At 40.2% G+C, this 18,822-nt stretch overlaps 1 protein-coding gene across 1 annotated transcript in view; it reads left to right on the forward strand.

Moving 5' to 3' along the window:
• Positions 1–18,822, forward strand: part of CCAR1 (cell division cycle and apoptosis regulator 1) — a 2,906,903-nt gene that overhangs the window by 2,126,797 nt on the left and 761,284 nt on the right. The window lies entirely within an intron of this gene.

Here is an 18,822-nt window from a genome sequence, read left to right on the forward strand (position 1 = left end):
TTTATACATGAATATTATATATACAATAAGTTTTCAAAAAATCATTTAATGCTCTTAGTACCCAGAATATTGAACAAACAATATATGTATTTGCAAATTAGCGATGTATTTCAAATGTATCCATTTGTTTGGATGACAGTTTTTTTATATACATATTCATGAGGATTGTTTCCAATGGGTTTTATTGGGTGATTCAAATTTTGTCAGCATATAAAAGTGTGTCAATTTAATTGTGTCTTGTCTGATGAAGTCTTGCAGTTTGTTGACGAAAAACGTGGTGTATTGTCTAACGTTTAACCTTGGAATAAAGTACTCAAATTTCTCGGCTGTCCGGTGCGTTTGTCCTCTTCACAGTGTTCTTATTGTTTACTAGTGTTTGCTACACTGTGCCTCGTATTTCAGTTTATTAGTTTTTAATGGAGGGCGAGGACAGTATTTCCCCGGTCCGTATGGACACTGCTACATCGGAGGGAAATCAGTTACCAGCACTTATTGGCCAGCTGAGTCAGCTTGTCGCTTTGTTGACTCCTTTATGTTATTCGCTTGTACGTCAAAGCGGAACTGATTCTCTTCCTGGGAACCAGGATGCATTACTACTTCGTGGAGACAAGAGCGGAGATGGTGGAGACGGACATGGCTTAAATTGTAGCTTCAGTGATGTTGTGAACACGGGACCTGGTGGCATCAATAATTATCCTAATATTCTTATTCAGGGGACAAATTCTCAAGCGGATAACAATGGACATGGTCATATCCATAATTCGGCAGGAAAACAAGGTGACTGTTCATTTAACCACATATCTTTGAACGAGTGGCTCAAACAAAAGGTTGAGCTGAATGACGTTTCACCTATTGAAAACGATAACTTTTGCACATATGCTGACAATGTACATAAATTGAATGATTTATTGTTTAAATTTAAAATACTGAATATAGACCATGTTTACTTGAAAGAATGCCTTAATGCTAAAATTGTACCAAAAGGCTTGCGCATTTACAAATTTCCCAATAACGTGAAGGAAGGTACAAAGTTTCATGACACATTATTGAATATGTTTGATGGGTGGGGATTTGAGCTCTTAAGAGCTATTATTAAACATAATGAAGAAGAAATTGATTGCTTAATGAAGCAGATTGACATTGTTAATGGTAAAATAACTAGTGATCTTTTATTCACCGTGGAACAAGAAAAACAGAAATACTTGAGTATAAGAAGTGATATAGACAAGAAATGTTATAAAATTGTAGATAAGAAAAAAAGAAAAATAATGAGAGATACATTTGAATACGAACAAGGGATACAATACCCAAAACCTAGAAGCAATTTTAACTATAAAAATGAGAGATATTTATATAACAACCAATATGGACATGAAGATATCATCTATCACAATGAGAGACAGGGTGATTTACAACAAAATACTTTTGACCCTTCCGACTTCCCTCCCCTTCGAAGGTCAGAAAGAATCAAGAACCAGAAAGAAGGAAATTTTCAAAGGAATGGATGGAGGGATGGGGGGGGTGGGGCAGGAGATAATAGATCAGATACCTAGAATTTTTTAACAAGGACAATGACAGCACCAACATTGACAGTGATGATACTGTTAGAAATTTGGGAAATACAGATGATCAAGCTATTATTTGCACATGTGACAAATTTAAGAATTTTAATATATTTAATTATACTGAACTGGATATTAAAGACACTTTTTTTTAATTGTTTTCTAAAGGCCTCAATTTCGTCCCAAGGACTAAATGTGAAATGAGTAGACTAATTATCGATGTTAAGATGTTCTTGAGGAAAATCAATCTAGAATTAATTTGTGGGGATTTCACTAGTGAAGTGGATCCCGCTAGTGAGTTAAAGAAAAAAAGCACTTGGAATCCTCCTATGCATACACAATTACAAAATTTTGAGAATATTGTGGAGAATGAGTTGAGACAAACTATCAGAAAAAATAGATTTACTCCTAACCTTACACCGGAAGAATCATTACTACTTAAAGAACTAAGAGAGAATTTGAATTTGAGAATAATGAAACCGGATAAAGGGGGTGGGGTGGTTCACATGAATTCCATTACATATGAAGGTAAAATGCTCAATATATTATTGGAAGAGTCGAAATATAGTAATGTTTCCTTTAATGAAATTAATATTGGTTATAAGAGAATTTATACCACCTTGTATGATTTGTTCTTGGAAGGATTTATTGAACACAGTATGTTTGAATTTTTACACAATAAACCAAAAATCCCATCAATTTTCGGCATTCCCAAAGTGCATAAAAATTTGGAAGACCCCCCTTTACGTCCCATTGTAGCAGCAGAAGGATCAGTTATATCACCTTTAGCAAGATATATTGATATTAAATTGAAGAACCTTATGTTTTAAGGGAGGTCTTATTTGAAGGATTCATGGGATTTTTTAAGAAAAGTGAAGAATATTACTACAAATAAAGATGTTATATTGGTTACTATAGACGTAGTAGATTTGTTTGGTTCAATACCGCATGGAACAGGATTAGAGTGGTTTGAAGAAGCTATAAGATCTTTTCAAGAACTAAAAGACGATGAAATCTACACTTGTGTTAACCTGATGGAATTGGTTTTAAAACATAATTATTTATTCTTCCAAGGAGAATATTACCATCAATTAAGTGGGGGCAGCTATGGGAGCAAGATGTGCTCCCATATATGCCAATATGGTTTTAAATACATGGGAAGATAAATTCATTTATCATAGTGTATATAGTGAATGCTGGAGTTTATATAAACGTTTTTTGGATGACATTATTATTTTTTGGAAGGATAGTACAGAAAAGTTAGATGAGTTTATCAAATACATTAATGGCACTACCCTTTTTTTAAAATTCACTCATGAAATGAACATCCAGAGTATAAATTATTTAGATGTGATGATAGAAAAGGACGGTGATAAATTTAAGTCTAAGGTTTTTAGAAAAAAAACCTTTTCTAACTCATATCTACACTTCAAAAGTGGACATCCTTTACATCAAAAGCGTAGTATTGTAAAGGGTCAAATGGTAAGGATCTCTAGGATGACATCCAATGACCAAGATTTCATTGTAGAATTGGAATTCTTGGTGGATATGTTTTTGGAGAGGGGCTACCCACTTGACTTATGTAACCTAATTAAAAAAGACATTATTCAAGGGAGAAACAATAGGTTCGTACCTATATTGAATTATAGTCTCCCCAATATTGGGGATATTGGTTTAACAGAACCTAAAGACCTCAAAAAAGGAAAAATATATAGTCAGGCATTTATAACCGATTTTAGCGGAGATGCAGGGGTGATCTACCAAGTGGTTGAAAGAGAATGGAATAAGTTCCTCAACATTACTGATCTCAACTTAAATAAATCAAGAGACTCTCTCAACATTATTTTCAGAAAGGGACGCAATATAAAGGATTGGTTGACAGTTCAACATAGAGTGAGGAAGAAAAGTACAAGAAAAGGGGGTACTTATCCATGTGGTATGTGTATGCAATGTTCATCTATGTTTAATTCACATAACATTTACATTGAAGCAAGAGATAGAGAAGTTGTCGGTAAGGTACATAGTAATTGTAATTCTTTTGGAGTAGTATACATTGCGGTTTGCCAAATTTGTTCGGCTTTCTATATTGGAAAGACCGAAAGGAGAATAAGAAGAAGGATATACGAACATTTAAACGATATTAAAAATAAGAAAGAATTCAATGCACTATATAAACACTTTAACACCTGTCCCCTAGCAAAGTATAAATTTTTCATTTTAGAAGAAATTCAGAAGGACGAGAGAGGAGGCCTATGGGAGACACAGATCGAATACCGGGAATTATATTGGCAGATTGTTCTTGAAGCCAATAAATTCCCGGGTTTGAACGATTATATTTCACTTGCCCCAGTTTTGAAATTAAGGGCAGCTAAATTGTAACAAGACCAGTATTGTGTTTACATGTGCATACATATATTTATACATATATTTATATATATATTTATTTATTTGATTGCACATTTATATAACATATATTTTATACAATATCTACATTTTAAACAAGTTTTAAATATTCATATATTGAATATATTTATATGATAAAATACTTGTATAATACAAAATTTTATGGTCATATTATTTATTTTTTTATATATACATAAATCTTATGTATATTATAGTATTATATACATCTATTTATGTATCAATATCCTTTTGGGTTTAAAAAATATGTATTAGGGTATTTTTAGGTGTGATTCATATTCATTATGTTACATGTTTTGATTTCACGTTTGATTCATGTTTTCTGTTTTCGGGTCAAAAAGATATTATATACCACTTTTGACCACTAGATGGGAGTATTAGTCCATTGATGAATTGATCTGTGGTTTAACGTTGTTTTTAAAAATTATGAATTTTATACATGAATATTTTATATACAATAAGTTTTCAAAAAATCATTTAATGCTCTTAGTACCTAGAATATTGCACAAACAATATATGTATTTGCAAATTAGCGATGTATTTCAAATGTATCCATTTGTTTGGATGAGAGTTTTTTTATATACATATTCATGAGGATTGTTTCCAACGGGTTTTATTGGGTGATTCAAATTTTGTCAGCATATAAAAGTGTGTCAATTTAATTGTGTCTTGTCTGATGAAGTCTTGCAGTTTGTTGACGAAAAACGTGGTGTATTGTCTAACGTTTAACCTTGGAATAAAGTACTCAAATTTCTCGGCTGTCCGGTGCGTTTGTCCTCTTCACAGTGTTCTTATTGTTTAATATGTGATTTGGATATCCCACCACTGCCACCACATGTGATGCCCATGCCCTGGCCCAGCAATCAAGGAGCCTCAATCCTCACCACTAACACCAGAGAGGGCGTCTCATATAAGAGAAAGGATTTCAAATACACACAGTAAAGTACAATTTCCCTTAAGTGCACACAGAGATCACAGTCAGTCTGGGTCTGGTTGCTCCTTGCTCCCCAGGTCCCCAATAAGACTCCCCACTGGCACAGCTATAGGGTCCAGATCTCAGCCTAGCTGGCAAGCTAACCTCCAGTACCCTCTCTGTCCAACCAGTGCTTCGTGTCCCTGCCCAAGTAGCTCACACACACACACACACACACACACACACACACACACACACACACACACACACACTTTGAGATAAGTAGTTATATAACTTCACAGACACTCCTGGGAAAGGCTGACACAGATTCTCCAGCTGTGCCCGTTTACCCAGACTATACGGTAGTAATTCCTGCCACCACCAGCTAATAATTATCAGCTAACCAAAGGCCCTTAAAAGGGTGTCCAATTATTGTTGTGCAATATTAATATCCAATAATAGTGTAACTTAAGCAATCAAGGCTTATTGGAAGGGCTTATTACAGGATCACTTATAAGCATGCAGTGTACTCTAGAGCTTAATTTATCTCTACATAAACCAGCCACGGTTGAAAGGTTTTAAAAATATTTAATAATAAATACTAGAAACACAAGACAATTCTACTACACCACAGTGCCATTCAAGAGTTCAGAGATCACACAGAAGCTTAAAGTAATTCAGTAGTAGAGTTCTAACATAACAGAAAAACACTTAGTCTAATATTTATAGTCCTAGCTATTTCTTCAAGAAAACACATTTCTAAGATAACTTACTTAAGATAACAGGCAGTGCTGAGTTAGATGTCCAAGATAAAAATGCTTAACAATCTCTGGTTCTCACTGTTTAAATTGAAACTCCAGTTCTGATAAACATTACATCATCTTTTTTCACCCTTCCTGGAGTTCCCAGGTTACACATTATCTGCATTTACATTCTTTTACACTTAGAGCAATAAAGGACATTCCACATGTACATTCTGGTCATTAACTTTAGCCTTAAAACAATAGGCAGGAAGCCCCCATCCAGCTGGACTGGAGCCGACTTGTAAAACATCAACTGCAGTAATGAAATAATTTTAATTTCAAAGGACCAACAGGAATTGCTTGACTTAGCTTTCTTTACAGTAGATGGCAATGTTGCCACATTGTTTTAAGTTCAACGTTCACAGTATTTACAAATAATAGAATTATGTACCAAATTCTATTTGACTAGGCTGGCAGCCTTCACCCATCTCTACCAGTCTTCAAATTTCTCTACCCAGTCTTCACAGGTCTTAAAGATCATTTTTCAGGCATACAAATTCTCCTTCAACGAACACCCAGTTCCAAGAGGGTACCCAGACTTACCTCCAAATCAGTGGGCAGAGGCATTGAAACAAGTCCAAACTGTCATATCCCAAGGGGCAGTAGAATCTGTCCCCTCAGATCAAACAGGCAAAGACTTTTATTCCAGAAAATTCCTTGTTCCCAGAAAAGAAGGCTCTTGGCGCCCCATCCTGGTCTATCCATTCTGAATACCTCCCTGGTGGTCCCCAAATTCAAAATGCTAACTTTGCAGCAGCTGCTGCCTATGCTGACAAAAATTGCCTGGTTGGTTACCCTAGATCAAAAAGATGCCTACCTCCACATCCCCATAAGGGAATCCTGCAGGAAATTCCTTCGTTTCAGTGCAGGCTCACAACACTTTCAGTTCTCTGCGCTACCCTTTGGCTTATCTACTGTTCCCAGGGTATTCACCAAATGCTTAGCCCTGGCCATAGCCTATTGCAGACAGAAAAATATACAGATTTACCCTTATCTGGATGACTGCCTCATTCATGCAGATTGCAAAGAAAAGCTTCCCAAGAACCTCCTCTTTGTCAAAACCCTCCTAACCTCCTTAGGGTATACCATCAACGAGAAGAAATCAAAGCAAACACCCTCAAGGAAGACCATTTTCTTGGGAGCACTGCTGGACACAGCATCCCAAATGGTATTCCTATCCCCAGAAAAGCAGAGCTTCCTGTCTCTCTATTTTACCCAGCTGGCTTCCAGAAGTCACCTCACTGCGAGGAAGTTCCTGCAAGCCTTGGTGTCCATGGCATCTTGCATCCTTCTGATTCCTCTGGCCAGGCTTCACATGAGGAAACTTCAGTGGTACCTAAAGAACCTTTGGTGTCAGCACACTCAACCTCTAGAGACCTCTCTCCCTCTGATCCCCTGTATAAGGGCTGAGTTTCTCTGGTGGGCAGGGTCCTGTGCCCAGAACAAGGATTTTTCCTTCACCCTCCGCCCAACCGGGCAGACCATTACCACCGATGCATCTGACATTGCTTGGGGTGCTTACCTAGAAACAGGTGCACCCAAGGTCTTTGGGATGCCCAGCACCTTCCCTTGCATATCAACCAGAAGGAAATTATGGCAGTATAAAAAGACTCTGACATCCTTCAAACCCCATCTCAAGCCAGGGATTTTCCTTATCAAAACAGACTACATCACAGTAATGTGGTACATCAACAAACAGGGAGGGACCCAGTCTTACCCTCTGTGCAGGCTAGCCATGGAGCTCTGGCTGACAGCCTCTTCCATGAGATTACACCAAATAGCCTAATACCTACCGGGGATCAACAACACCCTGGCAGACCACTTAAGCAGAAACTTACTGGACCCCCACAAGTGGCAGCTCCACAGAAAAATCTTTTTACAAATCACTCGGGCGTGGGGGCTCTGGAGGTGGATCTCTTTGCTTCGCATCTCAACCATCAGCTGAAAAAATTCTGTACCAGGGAGTATCACCATGTAGCATGGAAGGTGGATGCCTTGACCTTCCCCTGGAACACCCTCTTTGTGTACGCATTCCCTCCTCTGCCTCTTATTACTAAGGTACTGATCAAAATAAGGGAGGAGAGACCAAATGCCATCCTCATTGCTCCAGATTGGCCCAGACAACATTGGTACCCCTTACTGTGCAGCCTGACCTTACGCCTTCCCAGGCAGCTTCCCCTGATCTCAGACCTCTTGACTCAGGTGGGGGGAGGGGGATGCTGCTCCCAGACTTGCAGACTCTCAAACTATCAGCATGGCTAATACTCTAAAGGCAAACAAGGGGCCCCTGTTAAGCAAACCGGTCCTAGACATTATCACAGAGGCCAGAAGGCCAAGCACCAGAAAATCTTATGCAAGAAAATGGAAAAGATTCTGCTCCTGGAGCCATTCCAGAGGGTGCAGTACCTCACAACCTTCCATCCTTCTTGTCATGGCGTATCTAGCGGAGCTACATAATAGAGGCCAGTCCTTCTCCTCTATTAAAATCCACGCCTCAGTCACTTCAGTTCATTTTGATACAGAACAGCCCCTGTTCTCCCATCCTTTGATTAAACATTTCCTCAGAGTGGTTTCTAATATCAGACCTCCTAGAAAGCCACTCAGTCCAGCCTGGGACCTGAATTATGTTTTGGAAAAACTAGCCTTACCACCCTTCGAACCTGCTGTTTCAGCAGAACTAAGATAACTCTCCTGGAAGACTGCTTTTTTCCTAGCTATCACCTCAGCCAGAAGGGTTTCAGAACTTTAGGCACTGATGGCCATTGAGCCATTCATCATCTTCCATGCAGACAGGGTCTCCCTGAGGACTAATCCCTCCTTTATGCCCAAGGTGGGATCTTATGTAACTCTCAACCAGGCCATAATTCTACCCACCTCCTTACCTAACCCTCAAAACAAGGGGAAAAGAATTCTGCACTCAGTAGACATGCACAGACAGCTCAGATACTATCTGGACTGTACTAAACTCTTCAGGAAAACAGACCAACTACTTGTCAGCTTTGCCCCAGGGGCAGAGGGGAAGCCAATTCCAAACAAACTATTTCCAAATGGATATCACACTGTATCCTTTTCTGCTACAGATTGCATGGGAACCCCCCCCCCCTTAAGTCTATTTGAACCCATTCCACTAGAGCAGCCTCAACTTCCACAGCATTCCTCAGAGGAGTTCCCACCAGGGACATGTCCATACCTTTACCAAGCATTACCACCTACCTCTGATGTTCATCGTGTTTCACTGTTGCAGTCATTACACTTGGGGTTATCCTGCTGGCAGGCTACCCGCAGTCGGCCTGAATTCCAAAGTCCTGGTCCAGCTTCGGTTGCTGTCGCCTCTTCCCTAACGTCAGTGCGCCAGGGGTATATAAGATGCAGCTGATGCCATTTTCTTCAGTCTTTCTTGCTGTGCGGTGCCCGAAGCAAAAGCAGTTCGCAAGTGCCGGTCGGCCGACTCCTGAGGTTTTCGAAATTGAATTTCAGATCTGAAGCCTTCAATAAAGCTAAGTACCCCGTTGGGGAAACTTTTTTCTTGCTCCAGTCCGATGTCAGAAAAAGTTAACAATTGTATTTCTTGTGGGAAGCAAATACTTCATAAGGATTTTCATTCTTACTGTATTCCTTGCCTAGGCCCTGACCACGACGTTGCTAGTTGTCGATTTTGTGCTAGATTTAACCAACGCACTAAGCATCAGTACGATTTTGCATTTCATTACTTTGGCCGAAGATTTAACTATATAATGCCGTCGGAACAGCCAACGACCGGAGTTCATAAAAAACGCAAGGAAAAAGAAAAGGACAGACATCCGAGGTCCAAAGCCAACAATGAAGCCTCCTCTAGGTCAGTCGCCGGTTCTCAGTGAGGCACTTTTGCAGCCCCTGACACCCGCTACCTCAGAGCCACAGGCCACCTTTGACTCCCACGTGGAGACAACTAGGCCTCTGGATACTCGAGGTATTGGGCCTTCGGAAACTAATCCCTCAGATGTGTCCGGAGCCGCTGAGAAGGTATCAGCTTCTGAGGGTGTTTTCAGACCTACACAGATTTATATCAAGCCAACCTCAGCATCCAAGACAAAGACTAAAACAGCTTTAAGGACAAAGAAACAAGTACAGCATTCTTCTGGACAGACTTCCATGCGTAAGAAACAGATGCTCAAAATGGTCGGACCTAATTACTTTGATCAGGGGTTCCCATCCCCCTCCTGATGACACTGAGTATGATTCCTCTGCTCAGGTTTCCATTTCATCTGACTCCTCTTCAGAACAGGGATACTCTCTTCCTCCCCATGAGGACTCTGATGCTGAAGAATCTATCCCTTCAGCCTCTCCTCCTGAGGACTATTCTTTTGGGGAAACCCTGCACACCATGAGGGAGCATTTCCACTGGGAGAGCCAAGATTATTCAGAATCTTAAGAAAAGGCACAGAGATTTTCTTTTATTGCCTCAACACAGACCTCTTGCTATTCCACCTGTACTAGATATTGTAGATGATGTATTTTCTGAGACCAGTTTGTCTCCTGACTCTTTACCCCCTACACCGGTTAAGCCAGATAGGTACTACAGGGTTCCAGATTCACATAAATTTCTATATAAAAACCCTGCTGCTGACCCAGAAACTATATCTCAGGGTCCCAAAGGGGTCAAGGCTTCCACTGCAAAAAATCCTGTCCCCTCTGATCGGAATTCTAGAGCATTGGACAGATGGGGGAAAAAAGTTTACACTTCTGCTACCTTGGCTGTAAGGGCTTTAAATTGCCAGTTTCATATGCTTAAATATCAGCAATACTTAATGTCTCTGCTAAAACAGAAAATGCTGACCAATTCTGAATGTCATGAAAACAAGGAAATGGAGGATTTATTGCATGCAACTGAACAACTGGGAAAGCATACTTTGCAATGTGGTTTTGATTCACTAGAGGCCTCTTGCAGGGCCGCTGTTACAGGCTCTGTCATTCGAAGGCATGCTTGGTTAAAGGAACAGAATCTGCCTGATCATGTTAAAGCAAAATTATCGGATGCTCCATTACAGCATGATACTTTGTTTGGTGTTAAGGCAGGAGAGGTGTTAAAGAAAATGGAGGATAAAGCGAAATCTATGCAGACAGTAAAGGATTTCTTACAGGTTCAGCCACCCAGATTTAGCAGGAACTGGCCTTCTAAGAATTGGTCCCTTCCAGTGTAAGACAGGCCACAAAGAGGCAGATACAGACATCCTAGAGGCAGATCTCAGCTCCAAGGCTCATACAGGCCTAAACAATGGGGTGCTTCTTCCTCCAAAAGCGGAGAAGACAAATCACAATCATATAGGAAACAGTCCCAATGACTTCCCACTGCCAATGCCAAGCACTTATCTTTTGGCAGCACCCTTAGGGGGAAAGCTAGCACTTTTTTCACAAAATTGGCACATGATCACCCAGGACAAATGGGTACTGAATATTGTTTCTCAGGGCTACAGGTTCCACTTTCACACCCTTCCAAGGGCAAAAGGTATGCCAGACCTGCCGCAAAATCAATGGGCAGAGGCACAAAAGCAAATTTCATTTCTCATGGACATGAGGACTATTCAGCAAGTATCACAGCAAGAGCAGGGACAAGGATTTTACTCAAGGCTTTTCTTGGTATCCAGAAAGGACAAAGCATGGAGACCAATACTGGACCTGTCTATTCTAAATACTTTTCTGGACGTTCCAAAATTCAAAATGTTGGCACTGCAGCAACTTCTGCCCATGCTGGGCAAGAAGGCTTGGCTCGTAACTTTGGACCTCGAGGCATACCTGCATGTCTCAATCAGACAATCTTGCAGAAGATACCTCAGATTCATAGCTGGCTCAATGCAGTACCAATTCTCTGCACTGCCCTTTGGCTTATCTACTGCGCCCAGGGTCTTCACAAAATGCCTGGCACCAGTAATTGCATTTTGCAGACAGAGGAATTCAAATATATCCCTACTTGGACGACTGCCTTATTCAAGCAGAGAGCAAGGACATTCTACTAAAGCATCTGGCGTTTGTAACAAGATTACTAATTTGCCTAGGGTACACAGTAAACGAAAAGAAATCAAAACTAGTACCCTCTCAAGAGATAATATTCCTGGGTGCAAGCTTAAATACAACTGCCCAGATGGCTTATCTCACGCTAGACAAACAAAGGCAACTGACTTCTTACTTAGAAAAGATGGCAACAAAAACCCAGTTACCTGCAAGAAAAATTCTGCAGGCTTTGGGCTTCATGGCATCCTGCATTCTGCTAATTCCATATGCACGACTGCATATGAGGAAGCTACAATGGTATCTAAAAAGTGTTTGGACTCAGCATTGCCACAGCCTGGAAACATTAATTACCCTCATTTCCTGCCTGCAACAGGAGTTTCGATGATGGGCACTGGCCTGTCACCACAACAAGGGACAGCCATTCACCTTACCCACAGCCAGGCAGACACTAACAACAGATGCATCGGATTATGCTTGGGGGGCACACATGGCAGGAAAATGTATTCAGGGCACGTGGTCCGCAAGCCAAATGCATCTTCATATCAACCAAAAAGAGATGCTAGCTGTACAGAATGTCCTGACAGCCTTCAAGGATCTACTCCATCCAGGGCAACTGATACTAAAGACGGACAATACTACAGTTATGTGGTACATAAACAAGCAAGGGGGCACGCATTCCTACCCCCTCTGCAGGCAAGCCATGACTTTGTGGAATGCAGCATTGACTTATCAAGTGCATCTGCAAGCACAATTCCTGCCAGGAAAGACAAATACTCTGGCAGCCGAACTAAGCAGAAACCTCATGGACCCTCACGAGTGGAAACTAGATCCACAAGTCTTCAGCATGATAACAAGGAAACGGGGATTCCCAGACATAGATCTGTTTGCCTCCCCTCACAACTGCCAACTGCAGAGATTCTGCACAAGGACTTATCACAAACAAGCATGGAAGGTGGATGCTCTATCATTCAGCTGGAAAACCCTTACAGTATATGCCTTTCCCCCACTGCCTCTCCTCCCCAAGATACTCCTAAAGGTCAGACAGTAGAAGACAAAAATGATACTGATTGCCCCAGACTGGTCACGCCAGCACTGGTACCCAATCCTAAAGAGCTTGTCTCACGGCCCAGCCTGGACTTTACCTCAAATTCCTCATCTTCTGACCCAACAAAACAATCAGATCCTGCACAGCCATTTCAGAATCTTAAATCTGGCTGCATGGCGAATAATATAACCACTCAAAATACACCTCTCTCTAAAGCAGTTATGGATATTATTTTGGAAGCCAGGAGGCCCAGCACCAGAAAATCTTATGCAGAAAAATGGAAGAGATTCTGCGCTTGGAAACAGGCACAAGGAATTGACCCGCTTGTTCCAAATATTCCTCAGATTTTACAATACCTAACTGAGATGCTGGACAAAGGCCCATCCTTCTCATCAATTAAGATCCATGCCTCTGCCATTTCTGCTCATTACAATACGGAACCACCTATTTTTTCACATCCACTGCTAAGGCAGTACCTCAGTGGGGCCAAAAACATAAGACCCCCAAGGAGAGCACCGATACCTACATGGGACCGCAATTTTGTCTTGGAAAAGCTCACATTGCCTCCTTTTGAGCCAGCCAATACAGCCGAGATAAAATTCTTATCATGGAAAACAGCTCTGCTCCTAGCAATAACTTCAGCAAGAAGAGTCTCAAAGTTACAGGCATTAATGGCTGTGGAACCTTTTTATCATTTTCCATCCGGACAGGGTTTCTCTAAGGACAAACCCAACATTTATGCCAAAGGTAGTATCCAGTGTGGCTCTTAATCAAACCATTAATTTGCCTACTTTTTATCCAAATCCCCAGAATAAAGGGGAGAGACTTCTGCATTCTTTGGACATACACAGACAGCTACGCTTCTACTTGGTCAAAACTAAAGCTTTCAGAAAGACTGAGCAACTTTTAGTGGCATATGCTGCAGGATCACAAGGAAAGGCTATCTCAAAGCAGACTATTTCAAAATGGATAGGACACTGCATTCGTTTCTGCTATTCACAACATGGCAAATCAGTGTCTAAGGGCATTAGGCCACATTCGACCAGGGCAGCAGCCACCTCAGCAGCCTTCCTCAGAGGAGTACCAACCAAGGATATTTTGGAGGCTGCAACTTGGACTTCAGTGAACACTTTTACCAAGCACGAGCACTTACCTCTTTACTCTAAATCCAGAGCAGGCTTTGCCACTGCAGTTCTGCAGGGCCTCATAGCCACTCCTAATTCCATTTAGACCCAGCCGCCCAACCTCAGCTTTGGGATTCAACCCAAGTGTAATGACTGCAACAGTGAAACACGATGAACATAGTACAGTTGTGTACCTACCATAAATGTAGATGTTCGAGTGTATTCACTGTTGCAGTCCAGGTTACCCACCCACCATCCCCCTTTCTTTGCTGGGACTTATCTGTACTTCTCTATTCTATACAACCTGGTGTATTTGCTTGTAGATGAAGGTAATGTTTATTTTAGTGCATGCTTTTTATAAGCAATGTTTTTAGCCTACCCTTTTGGGGACACCTGACATCTGGGGCAAGAAAAACTGTAGAAAATGGCGTTGGCTGCATCTTATACACCCCTGGCGCACTGACGGCCGGGAAGAGGCGACAGCAACCGACACCGGACCAGGACTTTGGAATTCAGGCCGACTGCAGGTAGCCTGCCAGCAGGATAACCCCAAGTGTAATGACTGCAACAGTGAATACACTCGAACATCTACATTTATGGTAGGTACACAACTGTACTTTTTCTAAGGCTAGACAGGGTTTGCCTCTGCAGTTCTGCAGGGCATGCTGACCCATTCCTGGTCTCTTACTAATCTTACCACCCCTCTCCTCAGCTTTGGGAATCCTCCCACAGGTGATGACTGCAACAGTGAAACACGAAGAACATAGTACAGTTCTGTACACTTACCATAAATGTAGATGTTTGAGTGTATTCACTGTTGCAGTCCTGGTTTCCCTCCCTCCTTTCCCTTATATCTTCTTTCTTTAGGGAGACATAAGCTTCTAACAGTGGCTTTTAGCCAACAGGACCATTTTACCATATTTAATTGGGCCTCTGACTAGTTAGGGCAAGAAAAACTGATGTAATGGCATTGGCTGCCTTCCTTTGTAGCACTGACGACCTGATGTCAGTCAGCAAGTGACAGCAGCTGACGCAGAAAAATATTGACTCTGGTATTTGGGCTTAGTGAGGGCCACCACAGCAGTGATAAACCCACAGGTGATGACTGCAGCAGTGAATACACGCGAACATCTACATTTATGGTAAGTGTACACAACTGTACTTTCTCTGCCTTGTAACTTGATAAGAGTTCTTTGTTTCATCTGCTGAGTTCTTTTCTAGAAACTGGAAATGTTTTCCCAGATGCATTGATCTTTGCCATTGCAACTGCTGTTTTAGCCCCTTTGTTAGCCAACCAGGACTCCATCTTAGTTTGGTCCATTCGTAGTGGTAAACTATGTCTTTTATCTTGTATAACTGCTTTAAACTGCATAATACATAAATAATCAAGTGTTCCTATGAGGTAAATGCCTCCGTTTAAGAGTGAATGAGAAGTGGATTTTAAGGTATCTACATAGTGTGCTTTTAAATGTTTTCCAGTACTTTCACTAGCACAGCTGTACTAATACTATACGATTTGGTGATGTCATAGAAGTATTTTTTTTGCTCATTCGAGTAAAGTGATGTAAGCCTAACAGACTGGTACAGCAGAATCTGAAAATAGGAGAAAATCTAGACATTGGACTATTCAAAGGACTCAGTATGTGTTGAAAGATAAAAAGAAGTTTCATGAGACAGTCACATAAAGAAAGTTGAGACTTTCATGTGAAGAAAGTGTGGTCTTTCCCTTCTAATTAATTAGTTGTGTTCAAGATAAGACGTAGTATAAATGTGTACTACATTCTTTTGTTAGCAGTGGCCGAGCTCAAATCCTATCTTCCTTATTTGCAATGTATACATATGTGTGTGTGTGTGTGTGTGTGTGTGTGTGTGTATATATATATATATATATATATATATATATATATATATATATATATATATAGATATATATATATATAGATATATATATATATAGATATATATATATATAGATATATATTTTTTTTTATTTTATTTATTTTAAATTTGTTGACCTGGCCAGTCTAACTGGATACATGTCCATTTTCAGTAGAGACCCGAGGAGAAAAACTCCACTACGTAAAATTCTAAAGGAAAAGCAGTAATATTTAATACAATACTATAAAGTAAAATACATAATCATAGTTGTTACAAATGGACTCTTTTAGAGTCCTTTCAGCAGTGAAAAAGCTCCACTACCTAAAGATTCTAAAGGAAATAAAGTAATATTTTAATACATTACTAAAAAAGTCAATACTTAAAGTTGTTACAAATGGATTCATTTAGAGTCATTTCAGCAGTGAAAGTCTGACAAATGACTGAAAAATTAGTGGACATTCAGCAGACACTCTGTGCTTATCTACACAAGCTTGATGTAAAAGAGGGATAGATAGTATTGGTTAGAATGAAGTTTAAAATGAGTATTAGGAAAGTAAAAGGGGTCCTATTAGCAGTTGAGACAGGTTAATCAGGGTTAGAGCAGGGGCAAAGCCAGTGTGTTGTAAGATATGGTTTCAGTTTGTGTTTAAAAAGCTTTGTTGAGGACAATGATAGAAGTTCACAGGGGAAGTTTGTTCAAGTTCTTTCCTACTGTATTAGAGAAAAGGGAGTAACCTGCTGAGTTGTTTGCTTTGGTAGTGTTAACAAGTAGTTTATTCGATGAGCGCAGTGTTTTGAGATTGTTGTATGGGGTGATAAAATTAGTGAGTATTGGGGTTTTAGAAGGTTGATACAGGATCTTATGAGCAATGGTCAGTTGAAAAATTTGGAGCTGGTTTTGTAGCTCTAGCCAACCCAGCTGTTTTAGATTTTGACAGTGGTGGGTTCTAAAAGGTAAGCCAGTGGCAAATTTAGCAATGTTGTTGTAGGAAATTGCTAGTTTAAGCTTGTTTTTTGTTAGATTAGTATAGATAGGTGAGGCATAAAGGAGTGTTGAGGTTAGGTAGGTTTGCGCAATAGTAGTTTGAGCTAAAGGAGTGAGGAAGGGTCTGATCGTAAAGCGGGATCCTAGTTTTTGATTCACTTTTTTTATTGTATTGTTGATGTGAGTATCAAAGTTAAGATTGTTGTCTATTGTTATTCCTGGTAGTTTGGTAGTTTGTTCCGGAGATATGAGAGTACCATTATTAGATACGACTGTGAAGTCAATTGGAGAGAGCATGCGGGTAGGGGTAAAAAGCAAGAGTTTTGTTTTTTTTGGGGTTCAGGAGGAGGCATCATTGTAGAAATCAAGTTTCGACTATACAGAGAATATTCTGGGTTAGGGTTTGTAATTTGGGTGTTGCAGTCGCAGAGCATATTAAGGTGGAGTCATCTGCGTATTGTATGCAGGTGGCTTGAGGAATTGTCAAGTGTAGGTCATTGATGAATATAGAGAATAGGAGAGGCCCTAGAATGGAGCCCTGTGGGACTCTTAGGGTAATAGGTAGAAGGGTAGATATGTTATTGTTCCAAAGCACTGCCTGCTGCCTATTATTTAGGTAAAATTGGAACCATTTTATTGCTTGGGTATCTAGTGAAAGAGATTTAAGCATGGTTATGAGAAGTTGGTGCTTTACCATATCAAAAGCTTTAGACAGATCGATAAATAGTGCAGAGGAGAGAGTGTTATTGTTGCGGTTTTTGTTAATGCAGTCTGTGAAGGATAAGAGGGCGGTGGTTGTACTATGAAATGGTCTAAAACTATGCTGAAAGTTTGCAAGAAGGTTATTCTGGATTAGGTGGTTCATTAGCTGTTTGTGAATACACTTTTCCATTATTTTACCCAAGGGTGAAAGTAATGCTATGGGACGATAGTTAGAAAATTCATTACAATTACCGCCTTTGTGGAGGGGGATAATATGAGAGATTTTCCAGATGGTTGGTGTGGTTCCTTCACTAATGGTTCTATTTATAAGTATATAAATGGGATAGGCTATGGTTTTAGTTGCTTTCTGCACATAATCTGCAGGTTACTGGTCAGCTGAGGGGGTGTAAGGTTTAAGCTTTTGGATGAGGGTGCAGATAAGGGATGTTGGGATTGGTTGCAATTGAAATGAATGTAGAGAGTTAATTTTGGTGGTTGGAAGATTAGAGCTATTTGGAGATAGCTGGTTAGCAAGAAACTGGATTGCTTCTGTGAAGAAAGAATTAAAGGCGTTGGCAGTTTGTTTGGGGGCAGGAGTAGCAGAGTGCCCAGGGTGAAGAAGCTTATTAATGCTAGCCCAGAACTTTTGTGGTTTATTTATATTTGTTTGCTGTAGCTGGCAGTAGAAGTTCTTTTTTATCTGAGAGAATAGCATTTTTTGTACTATTTCTGATTTGTTTAAATATCTGCTGGTCTGTAGGGTTTTTTGAAGTTCTCCATTTAGCCCAATATTTTTTTCTCAATAGGATTTTTTTCCTAGTTTCCCTTGTAAGCCATGGGGCAGGTTTAGTCTTGCTCCTGATGGTCTGCTTTGGTGCATGGTGGTCAATGATAGCTAGGAATTTTGTGTTAAAGTAACTAACAGCTTCATCAATTGGGAGATGTTTTAGGGGAGACAAGTCACAAGCAGTAAGTTCACTTTGGAAGAGATCGGGAATAAAATGTTTTTTAGATCTTATTGTCCTGTATGTGATTGGGTTAGGAATATCAGTCTTTTGCCTGATTATATAAGTCAATGCGTGGTCACTAAAGTCATCAGGCAGTGTTCCTACCTTATAGGTTTGTTGGTAGTTATTTATAAGAATCCAATCTAATATGCTTTGTTTGTTGTTGGGTTTGTTTATACGGGTTGGGGAGCTTATGGTTTGAGAAAAGTTATAAAGGTTAATGTGAATTGTAGGTTGTTCAGAGCTACAGCTTATCCAGTCTATATTGAAGTCACCTAGGACTATGGTTTCTTGTGGGTAGTTTGTAGAAAGCCAGCTAAGGATATCTTCCAGAATGTTGTTATTATTACCCGGTGGTAGGTAGATACAGATGATTCGAAAAAACAGCCACCAG

This window comes from Protopterus annectens, chromosome 14.part0, assembly GCF_019279795.1.
Source record: "Protopterus annectens isolate FY-2018-M chromosome 14.part0, PAN1.0, whole genome shotgun sequence".
Taxonomy (NCBI): domain Eukaryota; kingdom Metazoa; phylum Chordata; order Ceratodontiformes; family Protopteridae; genus Protopterus; species Protopterus annectens.